Raw genomic sequence first — 24,172 nt, 5'->3', positions numbered from 1 at the left:
CTGGATACATGGTGAGTGTATGTGTGGGAATGGTCTGCAGCTGTTTGTTTAGTTTAGTTTTGTTTGAGAGTCTCAGCTCTTTAGTTGTAATGACTGTGTAAATACAGGTCAGAACCTCATGAGTGATTTATTTATTGACAACAAGGTCACTGAGAGCTAGAGACCTCTACCTTCCTGCTTCCAAGCTTCAAATTACAGGCTTGCTCTAATTTCTTTTGGAAGAAATACTTGTTTTTTCTATTTAGAATCCAGTTGCACTGCTTATCCACTGTATTTTTTTATTTTACATTCATTTTAATGTATTTATGGAACTGTATTTATTACATGTACACTAGTGTATTTATAATAGTAGCTTACTGGTCACTCTTTGTCTCTGGCCATGGTCCTGATTTGTCCCCTACCTTTTATTTTGAATGTGTTAAGTCTTAATAGTTAATGTTATGAGCGCTGTTCTCTTGTGTGACATAACTATACTATAAATACTATTAGATCATGTACAATGAGAACAGTTGTATTTACAGTTTACTTGAAATAAATTGCCTACAACTATTGCATTGCACTGCACTGGTCTGTATTATTAAGGATTAGACAAACGTGTACACAAGCTCAGATATAGTTTTGATGAACCTTATAACACAGTATAGCATAGGTTCACAAGAATAGAGGCCCTTTAACTTAAAAAAAAAAAAGTACGTAAATTGTAATACTATGCTGTCAACTAAAACAAGGTGCTGAAGGAGTGGGTAGAGGCTCAACAATACACACACTCCTAAATCTCACCAAGCAGTTCTCCCAGTCGTCAGCAGCACACACCTTTGATTTACAATTAATCCTTCTGTCGATTTGTCACTGACGGCAGCAATGTATTATTTCCAACTCCCAAAATTCAATGTGTTATGTATCTCTCCATTTTAATTTGTATTCAGATCAGAAGGAGGTCAGCAGCAATACGAAACCATACGATACCTGTGAGATTGGGCCAAAGTTATAGTTAAGAAAGTATAGTTAAGTTAGAAATTAGATTAACAAATAGCTTTTTTATTGAATTGTTTACTGAGATGAGTATTTTGTGCGTTTTTAATTAAGTAAAAAAACAACCAATAAGATTCATAACATCTTTACAATTGTAAGTTTAGGCCAGTTTGGGATCAACTTGAATATTAGGGCCAAAGTATGTGTTTCATGGGTAACTGAAGGACATTAACAAAATTATATTACACAAAATTGACTCTTGTGAGCTTTAAGACATGTTGTTACCTCATTAAAAACATACCTTGAGTTGTGTTTGAGTAATCTTTTATTATCTGTGTCTACATCTCCAAAGCTCTGTTCCACTTTGTGATGTCATTAATTATCATTTTCATTTCCAGGGTTGAAATCACTCAAATGATTCTAGCTAAAGCGCATGGAGATTAAAAACTCAGTGGACTTCCTGCCTTACCACATGACATCACAAGGTGGAACAGATTGTTTTCTGTTTGACAGAAGCCTAAATATGCAGAATTTGTGTTAAACATGCGTGAATGAAACAAAACACACTTCCAGGAATATTTGTGATGAGGAAACAACATTCTAACATAGATCAGAAAAACAAAGCCTCTTCACAAACCTTCAAGCTTCACTAGTTTTGCACACATATATGGCAGATTGCTTGGTTCTTTTTGTGTCTGCTTATGTGTTATCCCCAGACACAGGAGGAGCTGTAGGTTGTGCTGGCCGGTGTATGATTGATGCTTATATTTGTCTGTGCCTCAGCAGACTTTCGTGTACAGTGCTGTGCCCCCCTCCTCACCCCTCCTCCTCCTCTCAGTCTGGTTGGAGAAGCCAGGCCTGATCCCAGTGGCGAGGTAAAGATTGATGCTGCTCATCTGCTGGAATGGGGCAATAAAAGACAGAGCTGCACTCGGCCTCCACAGCATCTACTCGTTTTTCTTCTCTGCGTGTTCTTACTGTCCAAATATTGTCCTCCTACTCACTGCTCTTTGGTTTTTTTGTTGGATGTTAAACTCCTCAACAGAATAAAATCATACTTGAAGATGTACCAGCAATCTCCAGGCATACTAGTTTTACCCAGGGTCAATAAAATAAAGGACTGGCATTAGATGATACCCTTTGTTGTTTAGGATATTATCTTTGACTTATTTTTGCAGTGTACAGAAGTGTTGTCACATTACTAAATTTCAAATTAAATTTAGCTGAATACTTGATACCAAATGCTCTTTTTAGACAACAGATTGTAGTTTTCAATAGATTTTGATGTAGATTCAGACCTAACTTTATCCTCTGTATGTGATTGTTTGTTTTTTTTATTTTTTCAGTTTCTTCTTCTTTTTTTCAATGCAACGAAAACAAAAATAGACAAAAACAAAAGAACAAAACAAAAGCCATCCCACACCTCACTCTCTTTCTACACTCAACACATACACAGAAGTACACAAAAAACAGTGGGTATTTTTTTTTTTTCAATATTAATACTTCTAAAAGTGAGTATCTAATTTCAGTAGTAGTAGTAGTAGTTTTAGTATCAGTTAGTATCTGGAATCTGGATATCAATAATTATTTTGAAAACCATTTACAATCCATGCTAGTTTATAGCTCTAATTCAAGTATTGTCTTAATTTATAGTAAAGCACTATGATATTGACTTGTTTTTGACAGATCGGTGGACTCTACGTAACAATAATCCAGTATTCTGCCTTAAAACTGCACACAGACCTGGTCCACTTATTTCCCATGGTGCCCTTGGTATAGGTCGCCCAGTAATACGTCACCCACAAACTCATTTTACATCTTTTAATATTGCATGGAGCTCATTTAGTAGCTTTGTCGGGGGTATGAGGACATGCCCCAAAATGCATTCAGGCAAACACAAACAAACACATTGTAATTTCCCCTTGCCTTATATTCTCAGGGGTGTATTTTGGGATGGGGCAGAGGCTTTGGGATTGATGTGGTTCCAGATTGTAAATGGTTTCTCCGCAGTGTGTGTAAACAAGTGTATGTGTGCATTAGTGTATGTGCATATTTCATACTTGTACAAAAAACAAGCTCTCCCTTTTTTCTGTAAGTCATCAATCACCCTGCCACTTTAATTTATGTGCCACTTCTGGTTCCATTGTCGTTTATTTTTCTGGGGGAAGAATATCGCCGTTGCACAGCTCTGGGGAGAAGCAGCTTGTGTTTGCAGCATACATATTACTTTTTAACCCTTAAAGGACCCAAAGGAATTATTTTGGTTTGAGCAATGTTGTGGTGGAGGCCTGGCTGCAGAAATTTAACATTCAGTATTGTTCAAAAGTTCAAGCAAAAATATACTATAGTAGCAATGGACCAGTGAGATGTTTGGAGTAGACCACTTCAGTTTTAAACAACCCTTCTTGAAAATGCAATATGAAGTCTATATATGAGTAGTTGGTTTAGAATGACATTTCTCTGTATTTTTTATACAGAGTGCTATCAGTCTGGTCACCACTTCTGTGTCCTGAGCCAGAACTAAGCATGATTGTGCAATCACATTTGTTTGGTTATTTTTTCTGTGATGCAAATCTGTGATGTTTTCAGTCCCCTATCATTTTATTTGATCTATTTTCTTTTTTCCCCATAAGTATATTTGTTTTGATACGGACAGACCATGCATGTCACTGATTGGGTAATCCACTTGTCAAACATGTCCAAATGAAGTGCTGACTAGACTCATATCTTTCTAAAATATTGAAGATATGTGTATTCTGGATCTCAGGCCAAGTTTATTGCAGAAATAAATATGAATCTATTTAACAGTAACATATAGTTTAAGGAAATGGTTTTAGACACTATAGTATATTCTCGTACTGATTTCTTGTGTGTTTATAATATTTGGCATAAAAGAATGTTATTTTGAGTGAAAGTTACAGTAATTATTAGATGATGTTCTTCAAATTGCTTTTAATTGTAAAATTATGGCAACTGGTGTCACTAATTAACTTTAAGAATATCTACTTTTTTATTTTTCCCCCCCCTTTTTATCTTTGTGCTACATATTAGGCATTTGATTAAAAAAACAGTCACAGTCAGTGCCTTTTTTGTTGTACATACATATGGTTTACTTCTCCGCAACTGACTACAACATTGACTAAACATTAAATACATCCTGACAGTAAACATTTTGTCTAACTTCTATTTCTGTGGTACTAGCACTGCATGGTTCAAGTGCTCAAAGTGGAGGGGTCGTAGGTCACAGCTGGGTCGGGTCACTGTGAGGTCACTTCCTTTTGGGGATTGCATGCGCACTATTCCTGTCTATCACATGGTCCGACCTCTCAGGCCTGTCCCACCTGAAGCAGCCCTCCTGTCACAGTGATGTACAGCAGAGGCTACAGAGGCTGGGAGCGCGGCATGTCTTTTAAGATGCACATGTTTTAGCATAGGCCCCTGACCCCTTTCAGAGCACTACGCAAAGAGGACACTCAGACACTATGCTTAATGTGTCTTATACTGATCAAAAGTATAATGTAAAACCCAGCCTATCTAGATAAAAGCTAATGCAGAACCATGGTGCAAAGTATAAATCATCAAATGTAGACTAACTTTCCAAATGTATAGTCAAATATTTAATGCTTATTGGCTACAAAAACTGAGTTTATTTAGCCTCCTATTAGGCCTATAAGCTGTTTTGCTTGTTCCATGCCTGGATAACTGCAGAATTCCGTTAGGGATGATATCTGGGAAACCCCTAAATACGCCAAATCAAATAGGCCAGTTACAACATTACATTTTAGCTGGAGGTTTTGTAGCCCATTCAAACCCAAGTCTCCCACCGTGGTTAAGGGATAAAACACCAGACAGTGTAAATAAAGTTGTTAAAACATCTTGACTGACATCCTCATGAATCATTGATGTATCTTTGAGTCTAAACGCTTTGTGTGGTGTTGTGACTCTAAAGTCACTTTGAACAATGTGATGCAATAAGCCAGTGTGCTTTATTGACACAGTGGATCACAGTCAGCTTTGATTTAGTGTAGCTACAAGCTAAACGCTACATGCTACACGCTAATCTCTGGAGCATAACTTGATACAGGCGGAGCATGTCTTCCCGCCTCGCTGCAGGGATCTTTATCTCTCCAGTACGATTGAATTATTTCTCCTTGCTCATCTCAAAGAATTGAGTTACAGCGACCATAATGCACAACAACAGACTCGGCTTCTCGTGTCGTGCAGCTGTGTCCAGAAAGCAGGATTCTGAATGCTTACAGGCTAGGTAGCAACAAGTGTGAACTGGCCTGTAGGAAAATGTGGCGAAAAACAAGACAAGATCTCCATATAGTTTCGACAAAGACATTTTCACAAAAGCTTGCAAAGTTAAAGAGGATTGTGTGTATTGATTTCTTGTTGCAATGTCCGGGAGATGGCGCCAAGAAAATGAGCTCTGGCTTGGAGGTTTATGTCTTGCCACAGTTAGAAGGAAATGTGAGCCGCGGATTCAGCCGGCCCTTTATTGTAAATGTGCTCCCTCTAGATGGACTTAAAGTGTCTGTTTTCCTGGCTATAGAAGGGGAATTAAATATGAAGGGTATCAGTAAATGGGCAGGAAGACTCCAAACGAGTGCTTAGGGACAGTTTCCCATTATTGTCATCTATTATCCCGGACAGATAGTGACGCGGCTGCAAAGTCGTCGATGGCGATGTGCTGTTTGTTGGTGGAAGTCAGGCGCTTATGTGAAAACAGAGTCACTCTGTGACTGGAAGTAATACAACTTAAGCTTGACAAAAAATACTTTCAGTGGATTATGAGAATCATAAAAGCCAGTTCCCAAAAATACTGGGACACTATCTAACAAAGTCCAGTGTTTAAAGAAAAACTACTTTGTTCCTGATTCATGTATTATATCACTATTACATCAAATACTACAGATTTTTATTTGCCGCTTAAAGTTAAACCCATGACTGTTGGGAAATAGCATTTTGTGAGCCATTTGGTCCATTAAAATTGGCTTCATATTTTCATTTCATTTGCTTTTGTGAGGATTTTGTGAGGAATACATTATAGGTTTTTGGGACATTTGTAAATTATTACCTTCAAGGAGACATCTTTTTTGTTGAACCTAAATTAATTACCAAACTATTTTAACACAACATTACTTATGAACAAATAAATAGAGGCTTGATTAGGTTACGCTCCGCAAATCCCTTAGGACTTTATAGGTGCCACTTAAGCAGCTGGCCTTGGGTTACCGCGCTCCTCAGACCACTTAGGCTGGGGGAGATAGTGCTGAGTTTTGGGCTCACCTCTGCATAGCCGCTGTAAAAGCTGATGTGTACACAGACAGTCACTCTGAATAATAGGCCCTGGAGCTATAAATGTCAGCCCTTTAAATCACACGTATAGGCCAGCGCTGGGCTCCCAGAGAGAGGACGCTTCATCACTGCTTAAACTACCGCCGCCCATTTATTATGTGTGTGTTTATAAATCACTAAGGAGACCCCACATTCCTGAAGACTGTAAAGAGAAGGACAGAGGCGGAAGTGCGGACAAACTGGGCCTGAGTGAAGATGTGTGATGAGTGAGGAGTGGTGGAGCACTGAGGAGCAGCCATCAACATCATCCGTCATTGTTTCATATTATTTACATAGCTACAGTACAGAGCAGAGCCTTGTGCAGAAACACACTTGACTTGTGGTTTCCCGGACAAGGGCCAGTTTGTAATGGCACAGCAGGCGGCGCAATGATTTATCCCAAAGTGAAAGTTGAAGACAGAGGTCAAGAGTCAAAGTATGCCAGATACTAGTATGCCAAGTACTCTAGTATAGCCACTATGGTCGACAAGTAGAAATTAAAGTTAGCGGCTAAATTCGCCCTTGCCATCTTTCGAGTGTAATTTAGGCCACAAAATGTCACAACTCAATATACTATTTTGCATATTCCAAGCCAAATAAAGGAAATGTATATGAGACAGAGCATCAGGCTTAAAGATCTTATGTTACTCAAAATTGACTCTTGAGCTTTAAGCCATGTTAGAAAGTTATAATAATAATCAAAAACATAACATACCTCAAGTTGTGTTTTGTTTCATTCACACATACTTGAGTAACACTTTATTATTAGTCTGTCTACATCTCTAAAGATGTACATAGTTTAAAAACTGTGAAGTTCCCATATTACCACATCACAAGTTGGAGTGTTTTATGTTTGAGAGAAGAACTCAGCCTAAATATGCAGGATGTGTGTGTTAAACACGTATGAATGAAACAAAACACAACTCCAGGTATGTTTTTGTTGAGGATACACCATTATAACATAGATCAGAAAATAGCGTAATACAGGCCCTTTAAGAAATTAATGTGCAAATGAAAGCCATGAAGAGGAGAGATTTAAAAATGGCAACATCAAAGCCCCCAAAAGAATTCAAACTGTTATTTTGGTAATATGCGCAATTACCCAGAAAATATATTTTAGTCTCTCCAAATGTCTGAAACACTAAAATCTTGGTCAGTAACTTCTGACATTGTCCATGCATGCTATAAAAGTGCATAAGTGAAATAACTGACCACAACCATTAAAACCAACCAAGAAATGAGTGATTTTTAAACAAGGCATTCCCACACTTAGTTTCACCATCACTGCATTTTACTGAAATGTTTATATTAGAGAATAGAGTTTGATTGTGTGAAATCGAGCATACAAACCACGCGGCAGTGTAAAGCAGCCTTAGTTCCTGTCTGCTCTCATAACCGAAAGTGAGTGAATTTATTGTACGGACAATTATTATGGACATAAACAGTGTGGATGATATCACGCAGGTGTCTACAGTCTCCAGTCCTCCTGTCTTTCTCCCCAGACTGCAGCTCCTCTGTTCTGGACACATAATATTAACACTCAGCTGACATTCCCCTCCGTGTGCCAAAGACATGTCTGTCCACAGGCAAAAATAGCTCAGACACAAGTTCAGTCAAAATAGCCCAATGCTGTCTTTTATCCTCTCCTTTACAACCCAGTCTGTAGATTTATGGTTTACAGTGCAGGGATGTGCTGTTATCCACTGCACAATATGTGTATATACATGCTTTTTATGGACCCCAGTGCTTTTGCCTCTCTTTATTCTCCCCTGTAAAAGATGACATTCCAATATTTTACGCAGACAGTGGCCTTTTAAAGTTTGGCTGGAGTCGGGTTTTGTGGAAGAGTCGTTTTTCATTATCATACAAAACTATTCCTCCAGCTACTACTAATGCTCTGACGTCTTGTAAGGCTATGTAGGGGCAATCACACTACTCCAGTACATTTAGTTTTTATATTGTATTTTATTGTGGCCTTTTAGTCAGGACAAGGTGAAGAGTGAGAAGAGACATTCAACAAATTAGCTTGCTATACTACAGCCACCATCAAGTAACAGGGGGTATTTTTCTAACACATAGATCACCATCGCCTTTTGTTGTTTGAAAAATTTTATATTTGCACAAAAATAATGCATTAACGTGTTTTACAAATTTCCCTTCCCTTTTCTCCCCCACTCATCCACTAATAAAACCACTGCACATCCCATCAGGTTTGTTAGGCTGCTGTGTACAGTTTTGTATCATGGTTTTGTATCACGTTTTATTATATTTATAGAGAGTTGTTGAGTGGGGCATGAAAGGCGTAGGCTCGTGGGCTGAGCATTGCACAGACTCTTAGAGCTGTAAGGAGAGTCTGAATAGGGCCCAGATGAGATTGCCAACAAACTCAAACATGGCCAACAAACTCACCAACAAACTCAAACATGCATGGAGGACGTCTAAAACCTCTTCAAGCACGTTTTTAATGAGTGAACAACATTTCAACATGGTAGAAAGCTAAAATAAAATGATTTTGCATAACACTCCTCTTGCCCCATTTTAATCTATGGTGTGCTGATACTTGTCCTGGTTTGGTCCTGATAGTCCTGATAAAGATTTGGTTTAATGTTTTAGTCCTGATCTGGCATGTAATCCAAATTTTTGTACCTTTTTAGTCCTAGTTTAGTTCCAATTGAACTTACCATTTGTTGTTATATGGGACACAAACCTAACCAGTTTTATTCATAATTGTGCTTGATTGTTGGCATAATTATTTGGCACTCTAACTAACTTCTTTCAAAATCTGAAACCGGTTGATAGTTCTGATCTTACTATATGCCGATGCTTTTCATAGATATCAATATGAGGTCTTACCATAATTGAGACGTATCTGTATCGAGCAGCCAAACTAACAAGTCACTCATTGAATATGAAAAATGGCGTTTGGGAGGGAGAGGGGAGGGCAGCGGTGAGATCAATGATATAGATCTGCATGTTCTGCCTAGGCCTCCATCCTGTGGTGTGGAAGTGTGTATGTATGTGTGCACCCATATTGGACATCTGAATGAGTAATGACAGTGTCTCGTACTGGGCAATTACCACCAGCGCTCGTTTATTAAAGACGGGATGGAGGGATGGAAGGGTGGAGGGGTGGAGGGGTGGAGGGATGGAGTGGGGTGTGTTTGGTGCCAGGGGAATGCACAATGAATAGCAGGAAGCAGTGACACAATGTACAACCCAGGAAATGTATGTCTTCTTATAACTGAATATTTCCTCCAGGTAATTTATGTTTTCAAGTTGATACCACTGGCTTGTAACAATAACTTTGCGTTTTTGTCTGTGAAAAATTGGTCTGGACATTATGATCAAGATGAATTAGCCAAGGTCATTAATCCTTGTCAAACTGTTCAAATCTGAGTCTCAGTATTTTGTCAACCGTGTGGAACCATCGTATTCAGATAGAGAATTTTGATATGACACTATAATTCTTTCATGGATTTTGTCCTGTTCTAAACCAATGAATACACTTCTCATGAGCTTTGTTCCCATAGATGTTACAGCTCATATTGCAAAAAAAGTCACGCATAGTTATATTTAAAAGTGCACTTTGTAACTTTTCTGGTGGGAGGTTCTCCACCTACTGGTCTCTATGGAGATGTTTTTGCTTTGCCTAAAGTGGTCATCTATCTTGAATTTAAAGACTATATTGTGCAAAGCTAAATCTTATGAGCTTTAAGCCATGTTATAATGCTGTTACCTCATCAAAAATGTACCCGGCATTGTGTTTAGTTTCCTTAACACATGTTTAACCCCATATATTGTGTTAGGGTCAAAATTGACCCGTTTTCAAGTTTAAGTATATAAAAACTACCATTTGCTTTTTTGTACTGGAATGAGGCTTCATCTACTCCTCAGACACAACTATTTTAACACAACAAAATAAATTTTCACCATTTTAGTAAATTGTAAAGGTCTGAAAAAAAAAGTGACATTTGTGGTGTTACGGGTCAAAAATGACCCGGTAGAGAATAGTGGCTGTTTTACGCATCACTTACAAGCTGTAGGCTGCTCTGTGGATCAAATATGGCTCAGTGTGCCCCACAACACACACACACACATACACACACATACACACATACAAACATACACACACACAGGCCCCCTTCACCACACCTCCACAACATCAACTCAAACTTTCTCATAGAATCTAGATACACAGGCACAGACACACACACGCAGACACACACGTGCACACCAAACACCACATACACAGGCCCCCTTCACCACCCCTCCCCCACGTGAGCTCAAACATTCTAGTAGAATCTATACACACACACAGACACACACACACACACACACACACAAAGGTCCTCTTCACCCACATGAACTCTTCTCTTTCTCGCAGCACATTGATACAGTTTGAATCAAAAATAAACATTGTCATATATAAACAGGATTTTAGTGAGATATTATCAGCTGTATTCTGTTGCAGCATCAGTCAACATGAGCAGGTTTACAGTTTATGAGGCGCTGGATCAGATCTTTGGTCATGACAGTGATTCTGAACACAGAGAGGAAAGTGAAGCTGAGGAGGATGTGTCTGAGGTTGAGGATGAGGACATAGACTGCATAAAAGAAGTGGACTAAGCGAGTGTGACGTCACCCACAGCATTCAGCGCCGCTCAAATGAAGCTCACAATGCTCACGAGTTACAGGCGCCAGTCTAGAGCCAGGTTCAATGTTATGAATAGGATTTTTTGGACAGACAAAATAGCCAAAAAATAAATAAAAATCAGGATCATGTGTCGCAGGTTAATACGAATATTTTAAGATGAAAATTATGAGGCTCACAGCAGCAGGTACAGAGAGAGGGATGACAAGAGCCTAACATAAGTCAGTTGGAGCCAGAGTCAGAAGGAGCCGGAAGAACCTCGTGGAGAACTTCCTGTTTGGAACGCAGCAGCTACAGCGTTAGTTATGTCCATTCATATATACGTCTATGGATGAGGATGAGGTTCAGTATGACCCTGAACAAGAGCACACATCTGATGAGGAGAACCCCGATGTCACAAAGGCTGAAAGAGACGTCTTCAAGTCAAGAAAAGATGACATTTCATGGTCATCAAGCCCTCTTGACACCCAATATAATTATACTTATATAAATTATATTTATATTATATATATTATACATAAAATTATTATGATTATAGTATAATTATATAATATAATTACTAATTTCATCACTATAGGAAATATAATTACTGAATTTTAACAGTTTTTGTAATCAAAAACGAGTGGTATATTTTAAGATAAAAAGGCAAGATGAGACTTCTGGTGTCATGATGACAGCATAGACAGCATGTCACACGTGTCCTCCCTCTTCAAATCTCATCAAAAGTCTGCTTTTATGAATGAATAAGAAAGATCGAGGGTGCAAGTTTATCTGCTTATGTTTACTCAAGCTACAAGAAAAAAAAAACATCAATAATACAAGCTGTGGCATCAGGGCTGAACAAAGACCATGGCCTGGAGAGCATGACCCTGGTCAAAATAATAGAGGAAAGAATGGCAAAATATTTCAAAGAAGCTGAAGAAAAGTATTTTAGTTTAGACTTTTTGTGGATATTGCACCCAGTCTCCCATATCCAAGTGCAATGTTCCTGAGTTTTGCATTTTTCCAGTAGTGTAAAATAACCATAGCACATCACCTTAAGAACACTATACCAATGGGCCATGCTGCTTACTTAGAGATGCTTTTCTATAGCTAGTCTCGTACTGGTGAAGTCATTCCTCAAATGGTTATTTTTGGCACATTTATGATTAAAAACTAAATAACTCAACATTGTCTAGCCTTTCTGTAATTTCTTCTAAAAAAATAACAAGATGAATTGTAGTAATAGCATAATTCAGAAAAGATTGACTACTCAACGCATCGCCCCAGGTTAAATGTGTACCTTTTCTTCCCTTATTTTCTCACTCAGTCTGTCTGCATGTCTGAGATGCAAAGAAAACAGTGTGGCTTCATTGGTTGCGCTAAGAATCCTTCAGCAGCTGCTTGGTGATCAATGGGAAGGAAAACAAATCATCGCTGAAAGAATTTGGGGTTTGAGTATAACCCACGGTTTTCATAAGTCACAAACTGTGCCAGGCTCAGAAACTATACTGGAAAATAACTGGAGATGGTATACCGATGCGTAGAGTGAAAGGGGTACGTAAACAGATAATTCAATTCATTAAAGACCCCATATGACACGACTTTCTGATCTATGTTATGATTGTTTCCTATAGTCAAAGACATACAGGCTTTTGTTTTGCTTCATTCACAAATGTTTAATACACTCATCCTGCTTATTTAGGTTGAGCTGGTTTATCAAACACGCTGTTCCATCTTGTTATGCCATGTGATGGTGCAAGAAGTGCTCCACTGCGTTTTTAAAGTCCACACACACTTCACTAGAGTCAAATGGATCATTTCAGCCACAGAATTCCCAATCTCCATCACAAGGTGGAACAGAGCATTTTGAGATTTGAAGATGTAGACAGACTAATAACGCAGGATTACTCAAACATGTGTGAGCAAAACACAAGACCAAAAATATTTTGGAGAGTTTACAATATTCGAATGTGGCTTCAGCTCACAAGAGTCAATTGTTTATAATATAGGGCCTTAAATTATCCTTATTTCTCTTAGGGACATGAATGCACAGAGCAGACCGTTTTAAAACCTTCACCGGACACAGTAGTATATGTCAGTCATTCAGAATGCAATTCCAAAATTTTATAAATATTAATGTTGATTTAAAAAAAAAAAAATCTGAAATGGATGAATTAATTAATAACACATAAATAAAACACACATTTTATTTGTATTACACTTTTAAAAATAATTAATGACCATGAATCAACACATGAAAAAACTACATCATTAGAGAGATAATAAAGAGGGACATGATAAATAATGAATAATTAATGAACTAATAAAAAGAAAATCTAAACTAAAATTAGTATATGGAATAAATATTTTGTCTTGACTATTCAATTTTCTTCATATGCAACTAGAGATAATAAAACCATTTTGTAATGAGCAAATAACTAATTATTCATTTTGGATATACAAAATTTTGGGTATACTAAATATCACAGGGAGTACACACAGACTCAATCCATCAAAATCAAGACCGATAAACTTTGTCATGCTCTTCTTATCTAAAACTAAAAATAAGACCATCATATCCGGTCTTGGTGCCCTCCCACAACCGTAGACCCCCACATTAAGTTCGCTATGTGTCTACTCTCGTCCACAGACAGTCAGGCGTGCTTGACTCATGACTCAGGCCCAGCTCAGACACTGGTCCTGGGGTGGGTGTGCTCTGGGTGTGCTCTGGGTCTGGGTCTCCTCTGGTCTGTGTTGGTGTAGTGGTGCCATGGCTCTCGCTGCGCCCTCCGCCTGTCCCCGCCGTGTCACGAACCCTAACAGAAGACACATTGTTCCTGGAGCTTGGGAAAGACCACAGTTCAAGGACATCAATAGCTACAATGTGTAATTTCCCCTCCTCCTCCTCCCACCCGCCTCACATCCTACTCATTCAGTTTTTAGCCACGATGAGTTGGTAAAAAGGGAAAATATTGGACTGGGAAAGTACCAAAAATTAAAATATGGACTGAGATGAAAAGAAATATTAACAAATCTCAAAAGGGAATTATGATTTAATGAATTATAAATAGCACTAGTATTAAGCTTTCAACGCAGTAGGTTTCCGAGTACCATCAAATCTAATATCAAATAGTACAAATCTAAAATCAAACAGTACTATTCCAGGTCTAAACCTTTTTATTTCATTGCCTTAAATTGGACTACATCATTGCTACAGTATAGTTGTAAAAAACAAAGACAAAAAATCTGGCGAGTCTAGGTCTAAAGCAAATAGTAGAACTACAGAGGACCTTGCGTGCCACCTTTGGTACATGTACAACAGTTTGAGAAACACTTAGCATTTCCAAAAATCAGTTATTTTTTTATGAAGTGTACCAATTTGTTTATTGAATATGTGATTGCATTGCAGTAATGTGAGTGCATTGCAATAATTTTATACCCACGACTGAGTTTTTGTTTTTATTGTTTTACCATGGGAAATAGCAAAGTCACTCCAACCTCAATCTCTAAACTTCACAACACAAAAAGTAACTTTGTTAACTAACAGTGTTATTCATTAAAGAAATGTGTCCACTCCATCATTGTTCTAGTTATTTTTTTTATTTTTATTTAATTAGTTATGCAGAAGTACATTACAAAGTATCGTTGGACTGAATATAGATTAAATTAATTAAAGCTCTCACATGCTTGGGGAGTTGTGAGTGCGTGTGTGTGAGTGTGTGTGTGTGTGAGTATGTGTGTGTTTGTGTGTGTTCTAGGTATTTTTCTACTGGTCTAACAATAATAATATATCTTCAGGAAAAAGTATTTACATGTATAACGCATGTCAGTACATCCACATGTATATTTGATTACATATACTGCCTTGTGCGCACATATGGGGTACAGCACCTCTTTGTGTGAGTTATACCATGGGGTTATTCTGGTCTGGCCCCTCCCCCCTCTGCTCTTCTGTTGTTGTGGGTGTGCGCTAGGTGCCACATGTTACGTGCCACAAAGAAACCTGAGCTCATTAGCCTGCTTGTCTTCTGTGAGCTAATTGCCAAAGCCAGCGTCACCTTCGCTACTGTTTAATTAGTCCTAACAAGATAACTGAGCACCAATTAAAGTGACCGATCTAGGGTTTTTCTAATACATGAGCAAGAGTCAAGTTCTGCTGCTGCTGCTTCTACTTCTTTGTATTACCACATTAAGTTACTTCAAGTCAAAGTGAAAAGAAAGGATTATAGGCTACAGAGCTACTCATAAAGGTTCAGTGGTGTTTTAACTTTATATTGATTACATAATGTTAGGAGCATTCAAAGAGCATTGCGCGCTAATTAGTATTGTAATAAATGTTAATTAAACTAGAAACAACTTCACAACAGGGGAGAAATGACACTGGAAAAACACTGAAAAAGGCATTCAACATTAGTTAAGAATGTAAATGAATGATGAGAAATATTTAGCAGTTTGGATGTAATAAAATTTTGCTATATAATTTGCTATATATATTTTTTTATATATATATATATATATACTCAGAATAAAACAGTAACTAGACCCAAATATGATACAATGATTAAATTTTACACACTTAAAAATTGAAAAAAATACCATAATTTTAACTTCTTACATACAAGTTATTCATATTACTTTTTTTTTTTATATATACTAAAAATAAAAATTAGAGTCATCGTAACATGGAGAGATTCTTGTGGATAGCCTCTAAACTAAAATGTGACATCTGTATTATTTAGCCCTAAGCTTCAATCATATATGCTAGTAACCTATAGTATGCTAATTTCGACATATGCTAAGTGGTAGATTAAATAAAACCATTAAATGTCAATACACTCACCAATCTTTCATAAACATGCCTCAACCTTTTAAGTATGTGTGTTGTCACTTCTTGTTGGCTCATGATATTGTGACAAATAATCAGAAATTATTTATCACTGGTTTACATTTAAGAACTAAAATGAATGCACAATAAGAAAAAATCTTAACAAAGCCAGATCCTGTATTGCATAAAACTGACTCTTGTGAGCTTTAAGTCTTTTTAGAAACATCCCTGGAGTTGTGTATTTGAGTAATTATTTATCATTAGTCTATCTACATCTCCAAAGCTCAAAATGCTCAGTTTATGAAGTGGTAGTTTTCAAGTTAACAGCGACCTATTACCTTTTGTTCAGCAGAGATTGGCAAATCCACTGCTGAAGTGGTCAAAATGATTCTAGTGAACATGTATGGAGTTTAAAAACACAGTGGAGCACTTCGTGTATTACTATATAATATCATAAGGTGGAACACAGGCTAAATATGCAGGGTTTGTGTGTTAATCATGTGTGAATGAAATATGTTTTTAATAATGAAACATTATAACATAGATCAGAAAATGGCATAACACAACAATTACACCAATTCCTGTTCCTGTATACTTAAAAATTTGCATATAACACTACATTAGTACACTTACATCATCATTCTTGTGCATTTTTGTCTTTCAAGAGTTTCTACCCCATTTCCCCTTTCTTTATATTATTTATATTTATGTATAACCCATATAGTGCAGCAGATTAATTGCATATTTAAAGAGAATCATTCACTTTGGTATAAAAGCATGAAATTTGGGTCACTTTTTGGGAAAAAGGCATTGGCCACTCAAAAATTCAAAATGGCAGCCATTTTTCAAGATGGCCGCTGTTTCTGTCAAACGCTCATTACGTCAAGCATTCAAACTGTGACGTAGGCATAGCTTTTTGTGAAAATACTCTGTTAAGATTATTTTTTGGAGAATGGTGCTCGTCCCTCAAAATATCAAGGTGATAAACGTGATGGTTGAGATGCCACCAGCATTTTTCAAGATGGCTGCCATTTCTCTTAAATCCTTATATCAGTTTATCAAATGGTGATGCTCTCATCAAGATTGGTACAAAACTATCTCATGGGAAAAGGTGTGTGCCACTCAAAATTTCAAGATGGCCACCATTTCTGTCAGAGCTCAATTTCATATGTTAAGGAAAGTTTTGTTTAATAGAGTGAATGTCATGACACAACCAGGACACTGGTGACTTCCCTGCTGTGAAACTCAGCGTGGGCTTCAGTGTCAGCTCATCTAGTTTTACTTACACTGTAGTGTTTGAATAGTAGTAATAGTATAGGTAAGTATAGTGTACCAAATGTGTCTAACCACTCCTCATCAATTAGCACAAAATATATGTAGTTAGATCAGAATCCTGCATGGGTCAATTTTTGGAGACCTGCGCCCGCCCACACTCATGCAGTACAGCACCACACCTGCCCATTCACCAGTGATTATATTAAAGTTAAATCAGTTCCTGCTCGGACCCGTTTACATTCCACCCGTTACCCGCCTGTGCCGTGATAAATCAGGGTCAGCCCCATTTATCATTAGTCCGACAGGCCAGTAGTCCAGGACTAAACCAGGACTAAACCAGGACTGAACCTACACCGTGTCATTAGCGGATTATAAATATATACACACCGCAACTGCAGACCCGAATGCCAGAACTACACCAGGACTGGTCCAATGACTAAACCAGGACTAAACCAGGAGTGCAGCTGTTGAATCGATTACCTCTGCTGATGGGTTTATGTAAAAAATATACTAAAGTCTCTCTCAGTCTGGTCTGTCATTGTTCTGGGAAAACACTGGAAATGACATTTGTTTCCAGGGCAACGAACGCCCTGGTCAAGTATTTTCTCCTGTTCATCGTTCACTTGATTTACCTGACCCACCCGTGTGTAATCACTACCCGCCCGCATACTTGCCAGTAAAATTCCAGAACGTTAAAACCTGCCCGTTTCAGCAAATATTTGCATGTACCCATTGGGCATCCAGTGCAGGACTCTGAGTTAGATGAGCTGACTTGACAGGTTGTGCCAGAGCGGGAGAGCCGAGCCAAGGGTAAGCAAGGAAATACATGACTTGTTCATGTATGCTTACCCGGAAGGTGTACAGACCACAAGGGACTTATATGGCACTGGATGAATGATTGGGCGAGGTGTAGGTGACCTGAGCCAAGTTGTATCCCAAACATAAATGTGCACTATGCCTATGATTGAGGTGATAAAAGGATAAACCCTCGGCCTTAATCATAGAACTGTGTCAGAAAGGCACTAAGGAACCCGTCCAATCACCATCTACTCATCATGTTTCTGAACATGATGGCTTTAAAATGATTCCCACCAACATTCCACTCTTTCACAAGATCAACAAAATGCCAATGACCCTGGACTCAGAACATCTCAAAAGTGGTGGTATAGAAGCTACTGTGAGAGGGAAAAGTATTTCTGTCTGATTTTATGTTTGCATCACCATCTGACCAATTAGTCTTTTTTTTTTTTATTTATATAGCGCTTTTCACAGACATTTGTCACAAAGACGCTTTACAGAGCATTATTCAGTCACTCTAGACCCCGTGGTGATAACCTGCTATTGTAGTCACAGCTGCCCTGGGGCAGACTGACAGAAACACGGCTGCCATGCCAATCGGCGCCATCAGTCCCTCTGACTACCACCATCACTCACACACACACACCACTTTCATAGTAGGCAATGTGGGTGAAGTGCCTTGCCTAAGGACACAGCATAAACAGTTTTTTGTGACTGTGGCACCTGATTTTCCAGGTGGTCTCCCATCCAAGTACTAAACAGGCCCAGTCTGGCTTATTTTCTGAGATCTGATGAGATCAGGCTTTAATAAGCTGGTATGGCTACAAATTGAAATAATTCATATCAAAATGGCCGCCATATTGAATTTTTGAGTAGCCTTTTCCCAAAATAGTGCCAGATTTCATGTTTTATACCAAAGTGAAAGATTTTTTCACTTATCTGCTGCATTAATAGTGAAAGGTCAGCAAAGAACAGCCTGAGAAAGAGGCTAGACAAATATTATGATTTTTTATGTATGCATGTATTTATGTGCGAGTCTATGATATGATGTCTCTCTGTGTATTAGTGGCTGCGTGCGTGTTCATTGAAGTAGTAGTGTCTCGTGCCTGAGGGGAGCTCGCGAGGGGGCAGGCGGCCGTCCAGGCGCCGCAGAAAGAGGTCACATCCATATTCATGGTGTTGGACATGCACATGTAAAGCACTTTTAATATGTGCTGACAGGCCAAGATTGTAGTGAGGCGGAAGGAAACTCAGAGACAGTGACAAATACAGAGGTGGATTTGTGAAACAGGCACATGGAGGACTCACTGGAGACTAATTGGCTTCATGCTTCAAATAGATGACCTGCACATGCAATGATTCAAGATGGCAGTCATTCAAGATTACACATATCTTATCTCTACAAGTTTGATTTAGTATAATTATTTAGTTTTTGAATCATGTATATAATTATAAATTAATAATAACTAATTAAGTTATGTTTTAAGGTCCTATATTACACAAAGCTCACTCTTGTGAACTTTAAACCACAAGTTTGAGTAAACCTTTATTATTAGTTTGTCTGCATCTTCAAAGCTCAAAGTGCTCTGTTTCAGCTTGTGATGTCATGAAGTGGTAGTTTTCAAGTTGGCAGCTACTGTATTCAAAGGCTGAAATGATCCTGACCTTTAACTTTGCCTAGTGGAGTCATCTGCTCTCCATTGATAAGGATAAGTTTAATGCCCTACTGAGGGATATTCCATGCAAAGAACTCAATAACCACTCAAGAGAGACAGGCAGTTGTCAGAATCCTCACCAGAAATGCTACACAGTGCACCTTTAAAACAAGAAGCATGCAAGTAAAGTGGATAGAAATGCTGCTGTATTTAAAGCCATTGTAAATGTATGTGAGTGTTTGTACTGTGTCCAGAACAGAAAGGTATGCCAGTTACAATCGGCTTTGAGGTCGGCAGGAGCATATCATCTTCACATCATAACAGAGGCCCAGCTATAGCAGTTATGACAGCATGGCATTATATGGGACTGTTTGAAGTCAGTCACTGGCTCTGCTTTCTGTGTCACCAGAGCCTTGTTTGATCTGCAGAGAAAAATAAAATTCAACTTTATCCTATCAAATCATGCCAAAAGAAAAAAAATGCAAGAAGTAGGAATTATTTTTATTCTGTGTGGGTAAGAAAATAACAACTGCAGTTGTATAAAGTATTGAACGGGTGTTGCGTTTTCAAATGTAAGAAAAGAAGCCTCTTGCAGGACACTTGACCTGGTGACACCCTCAGATGGGTTCGTTTGACAATGGCACCACTTAGAGCTGTGCCGGTCACTGTCCTCAAGTCTCCTACCTGTGGGGCGTCCCGTGGGTGGAGGAGGTCATCGCTGGGGTCACACTCCAGGGATGGGATTTGTAACATAAGCCCTGACTTTGAAGACAACAGCACGCTCCCCTGTGCATCTCCACCCTCCTCTCCCCTGGGCATCTCCACCTTCCACACGCTTTCATTTCAACAAAGGTTCAGTGGCGACAGGAACTTCCCTAAGCGGACAAATTATGCTATCGATTTCAGGCCTCTTGTTGGGTAAAGAAAATGGCCTGGCTTCCCTTAAAGTCCAGGAGAGGTTTTGCATCTGGAAGTGTGTTTAAAGTCAATCAAATCAAAGTTGACTTGAATTTGCTGTACCATTTTTCTCTCACAGGGATCAGCTTTGATCCTCTGACTTAGCAGTTTTAATCCCTGGTGCAGTTGGGCCTTCTTTTCCAGGGGAAACGCTCAGACACATCCATCCAGTGCACTGAATCTCCGCTCTGGCTGTGGCTGTAACAGTGGGGGATCCTCCTCAATCACCATAAGGAGGTCCTCTCAGACCCACTCATATTTTAACCAGCCACTGCTCACCACAGGGTGCAGCCAAACGGCCCGTCAGCGACTGTAACCTAAGCGTCAAAATGGCTTTTTGACGATGTAGCTAGTGTTGTTTTAGAGCCACTGTCTCTCCTGACCAGTCCCAACTACCTGAAATATGATTTCATCATTTTTCTCACTTACTTTTCTCAGCGTGTGAGCGAGGAGAGGGGGAGGAGACACAGAGGACTTATGGGGAGGATGGAGCGGATCATTCCAGAGAAGTGAAAAAGGGCAGACATTACAGACGCCATTTCCGCAGTGGAGAAAGCTCTTACAAGGCAGTTCTTAATAGGATCTGGTCACTGAAGCCAAAGCCAGGCTACTCCTCTTGAGAAGTCCTCTGGGTGAAAATCTGAGCAGCCTCTTAATCAAGAGCCAGCGGACGTTATACAAACATAACTGTGTGCTGATGTCATAGCTCAAAATCAGGCCTGCATGATCTGGACCCACTTATTTACATTAACCTTGTCCAGCATTTCTGTGTATATAAAGTGTGCCCCACTAGGAGTTTAAGTATTCTGAATTCTGACACCAAAATAGAACTATGTAAATAAAGTACTGTTACATGAAAATGGCTACAGTGATTACAGAATTTTGTGGTAAAATACCGCAAATTAAAATAGAAGAAAGATATTCAAGTTAAAAGAAAGATTACAAGTTAAAATCTTGGGAACTACAAAGTCCAAATTAGTTGTTAAGTTTAAATAATCTTTAACACCTGTTTGTCACCATGCCAACCACCATGTGTTCGGGCTCATTGTAGTTTGACTGTGCTGTGATCAGAAGCACTTGAGGCAGTTTAAAGAGTGTGTACACAGGAGCTCAGATCACCTTACTCACACTCATCAGTTATCCCTCACCTGACAGTCACCTGAATGAACTCAAGCTGTTAAACACATAATGCCCTGGATTCATTATTCATCGTCTCAGAACTTAGTATTATTAGCAATGCAAATAATAGCAATCCATCTAGTATCCACTGTATCATCCATAATGACATAAGCCTGTAGGGATACATAGAGCCACTATCTTTTCAGTCTAGCAAATGTTTCTACAAAAAGTTGATAAAAATGTATATATTGCACATGAGGAGGCAAGTTTTTCTACAGCAACCCTGAAAACATGTCAAAAGTATTATCATGTGGGGCTGTTTCTTACATGTGGCAAAAGCAGCACATTTGACAGGTTCTGTGTCAGCCTCTGTGTTGTGAGATTGATTCCTGACCTCAACATTTAGCTGAATGTCCTCTCCTCTCTTTACCCCATTTCATGCTATTCTTTATAAAATAGGATTATGTAAATATTGTTATTGGACAACAAAGATGTGTAAAAATAAGTCTAGAGATTGTCAGCTTATTGACAACACAACTGACGTAACATTTCCGCATCCGCACTGCTCCACACTTGATATAAGTGTTTATTTGACTTTCACATTAATGCCTATGACAATGACAAATGTGCAATAGGCTAAGGTCAACCCATAATAAACTGTACTGTCTTTCTGTTCAGTCTCTGTGACATTATAAGACCAGAGAAATGCTCTTTCCATTGATCGCAGACAATACGTCATATACATTGTCTGCTGTTACTCTGGCCGTATTATAGTTCAGTAGATTTTCAGTTCCTTTCCCACTGTAAACATATGCAGCTAGATGAAAGTGTGGCCCAAAGCTTCTCCCTTCAGCACATCTCATTCTTACACCCCTGTGGTGCCTCTCCAGCTCGCCATCATAATGGAGAACATCATTTATGCAAATGTAATTAGGCCGAGCAACGTGATAGCGGAGTGCTGGGTGCCAATGGAAATTTATCACTGAACACTCAGGCTCTAAACATTCAATTAAAATATTGAATTTCAGCGGATTTAATCTAAACATAATAAATTAAGTAGTGGGAGCAGGGCCTGCAGTACAGCAGGCTGACATTTGGCTGTCACTGTTGTACTGGAGATGGTCATTGATTCCTCGGAGAGCTTCCAGATTGGTAAGAGCGATGACCAGGGGAGAAGGTGATGCCTGTGTGCAGTCTCTGTATCTGGGGCGACGTTTCATCTCGTTCTGGTCCGACTCTGGCCCATGCCACCTGCTCTTTGGCTGCAACAACTGCCACTGTCTGCTCAGGGTACATCTGATATACTTCTCAGAAATCAATGCTCAAGGCCTCATTTGAAACAGGATCATCTCAAAATTACCACCAAAGTTGTAGAGTTTGATAGTAGTTGGCAGTTCTGGGCAATGATATCTCCAGTTAGAAATGTTGTTGCTTATTTATTCAGTACTATGGTGGAGGCCTATGCACTTTGTACTGTTTACATTGGATTTCTGAGTTGAAGCAAACTTAGCTGCAGCTTTGCCTATTAGATGTCTGTATAATTATAGAAGTGCCAACAGTTTCTTCAACTGCTACATTGGTAAATATACTGAACTTGCCAAGTCCTCATTACTATGCTTAGTTATAACTCTTCCTACAAACTTCTCGATTGTTGAATGTCACCAATAATTGACACGTGTGATGGAATAGTCCTCCACCTGTCACTACTCCACACAATAACAGCAGATGTTGGGTAAATTAAGTTAAAGCGGCAGTAGATCTTGACAACAGTGATGTCTCTTGAAGTGTGTGCATTAAATTACATTGTACTTGTTTTGATCAGCCTGGATGTTTTTTCCTTCTTTGGCACAGCTGACTGCTAAGACAGATGTGTTGTTTGGGAATGTGTTTCCACGGTGATAAACTTTTCACTCCAAAGGTGATGAGAGGTTGCCAAAGTGTGTGCCTTGTTGCCGTATCTACAAATAAACACTGAGATTTGAGTTGGACCAAAATCATGTTTAATGAATGAAAGAATGTGATCTTGTTTAGTTTTTGAGAAGCCATTTACTGTGGTCAGTGTCAAACATGGATGAAGCAATATTTGTATTTTGTTGTTTTGGTCATTTTGCAGGATTTAAACGTTTAGAATTTTGTGAATTTGAGACATAGATAGAGGGATTCCTTTTTTGAGTTCAATACTATTTGCTGTAATTTTCAAAAATTTCCACAGCTTTTCTTCACAAACTGACACTTGTTTGATATAAAACTATAATAAATATGTTCTGTGAACTATTTTGTTTAACTTTTTGCATAAACCAATTGATACTTTGCATCTGATGTTATCAACATTCCCTGCAGGTGTGATGCTAACTGAAGGCACTACTCAATCTGAAACTCTGTTACTCTAGTTAGTTAATTTATCATTTAACATTAATATGAGTTTTATTTTAACACAATCTGACCATAAAGAACTGACTTACCTAATTAAAGGCCCCTGAAAATGTGTTGTTTAAATCCATTTTGTATTTTTTCCTCAAGTTTTCAGACTATTTAAAAGTTTTTGGCAGTGTTTGCTAATGTATGCTTTGTGTTTTACAGACAACATGATAATATTGA

The 24,172-nt window shown here is 38.6% G+C and overlaps 1 long non-coding RNA gene and 1 pseudogene across 1 annotated transcript in view; one reads left to right on the top strand and one right to left on the bottom strand.

The window, feature by feature from the left end:
* Positions 1-24,172, top strand: part of LOC129411590 (uncharacterized) — a 67,498-nt gene that overhangs the window by 32,019 nt on the left and 11,307 nt on the right. The window lies entirely within an intron of this gene.
* On the bottom strand, positions 18,555-18,672 carry LOC129411641 (5S ribosomal RNA; annotated as a pseudogene).

Source organism: Boleophthalmus pectinirostris, unplaced genomic scaffold, assembly GCF_026225935.1.
Source record: "Boleophthalmus pectinirostris isolate CB_2022bp ecotype Guang Dong unplaced genomic scaffold, ASM2622593v1 HiC_scaffold_5, whole genome shotgun sequence".
Taxonomy (NCBI): domain Eukaryota; kingdom Metazoa; phylum Chordata; class Actinopteri; order Gobiiformes; family Gobiidae; genus Boleophthalmus; species Boleophthalmus pectinirostris.
This window is presented reverse-complemented; position numbering and strand designations above follow the sequence as displayed.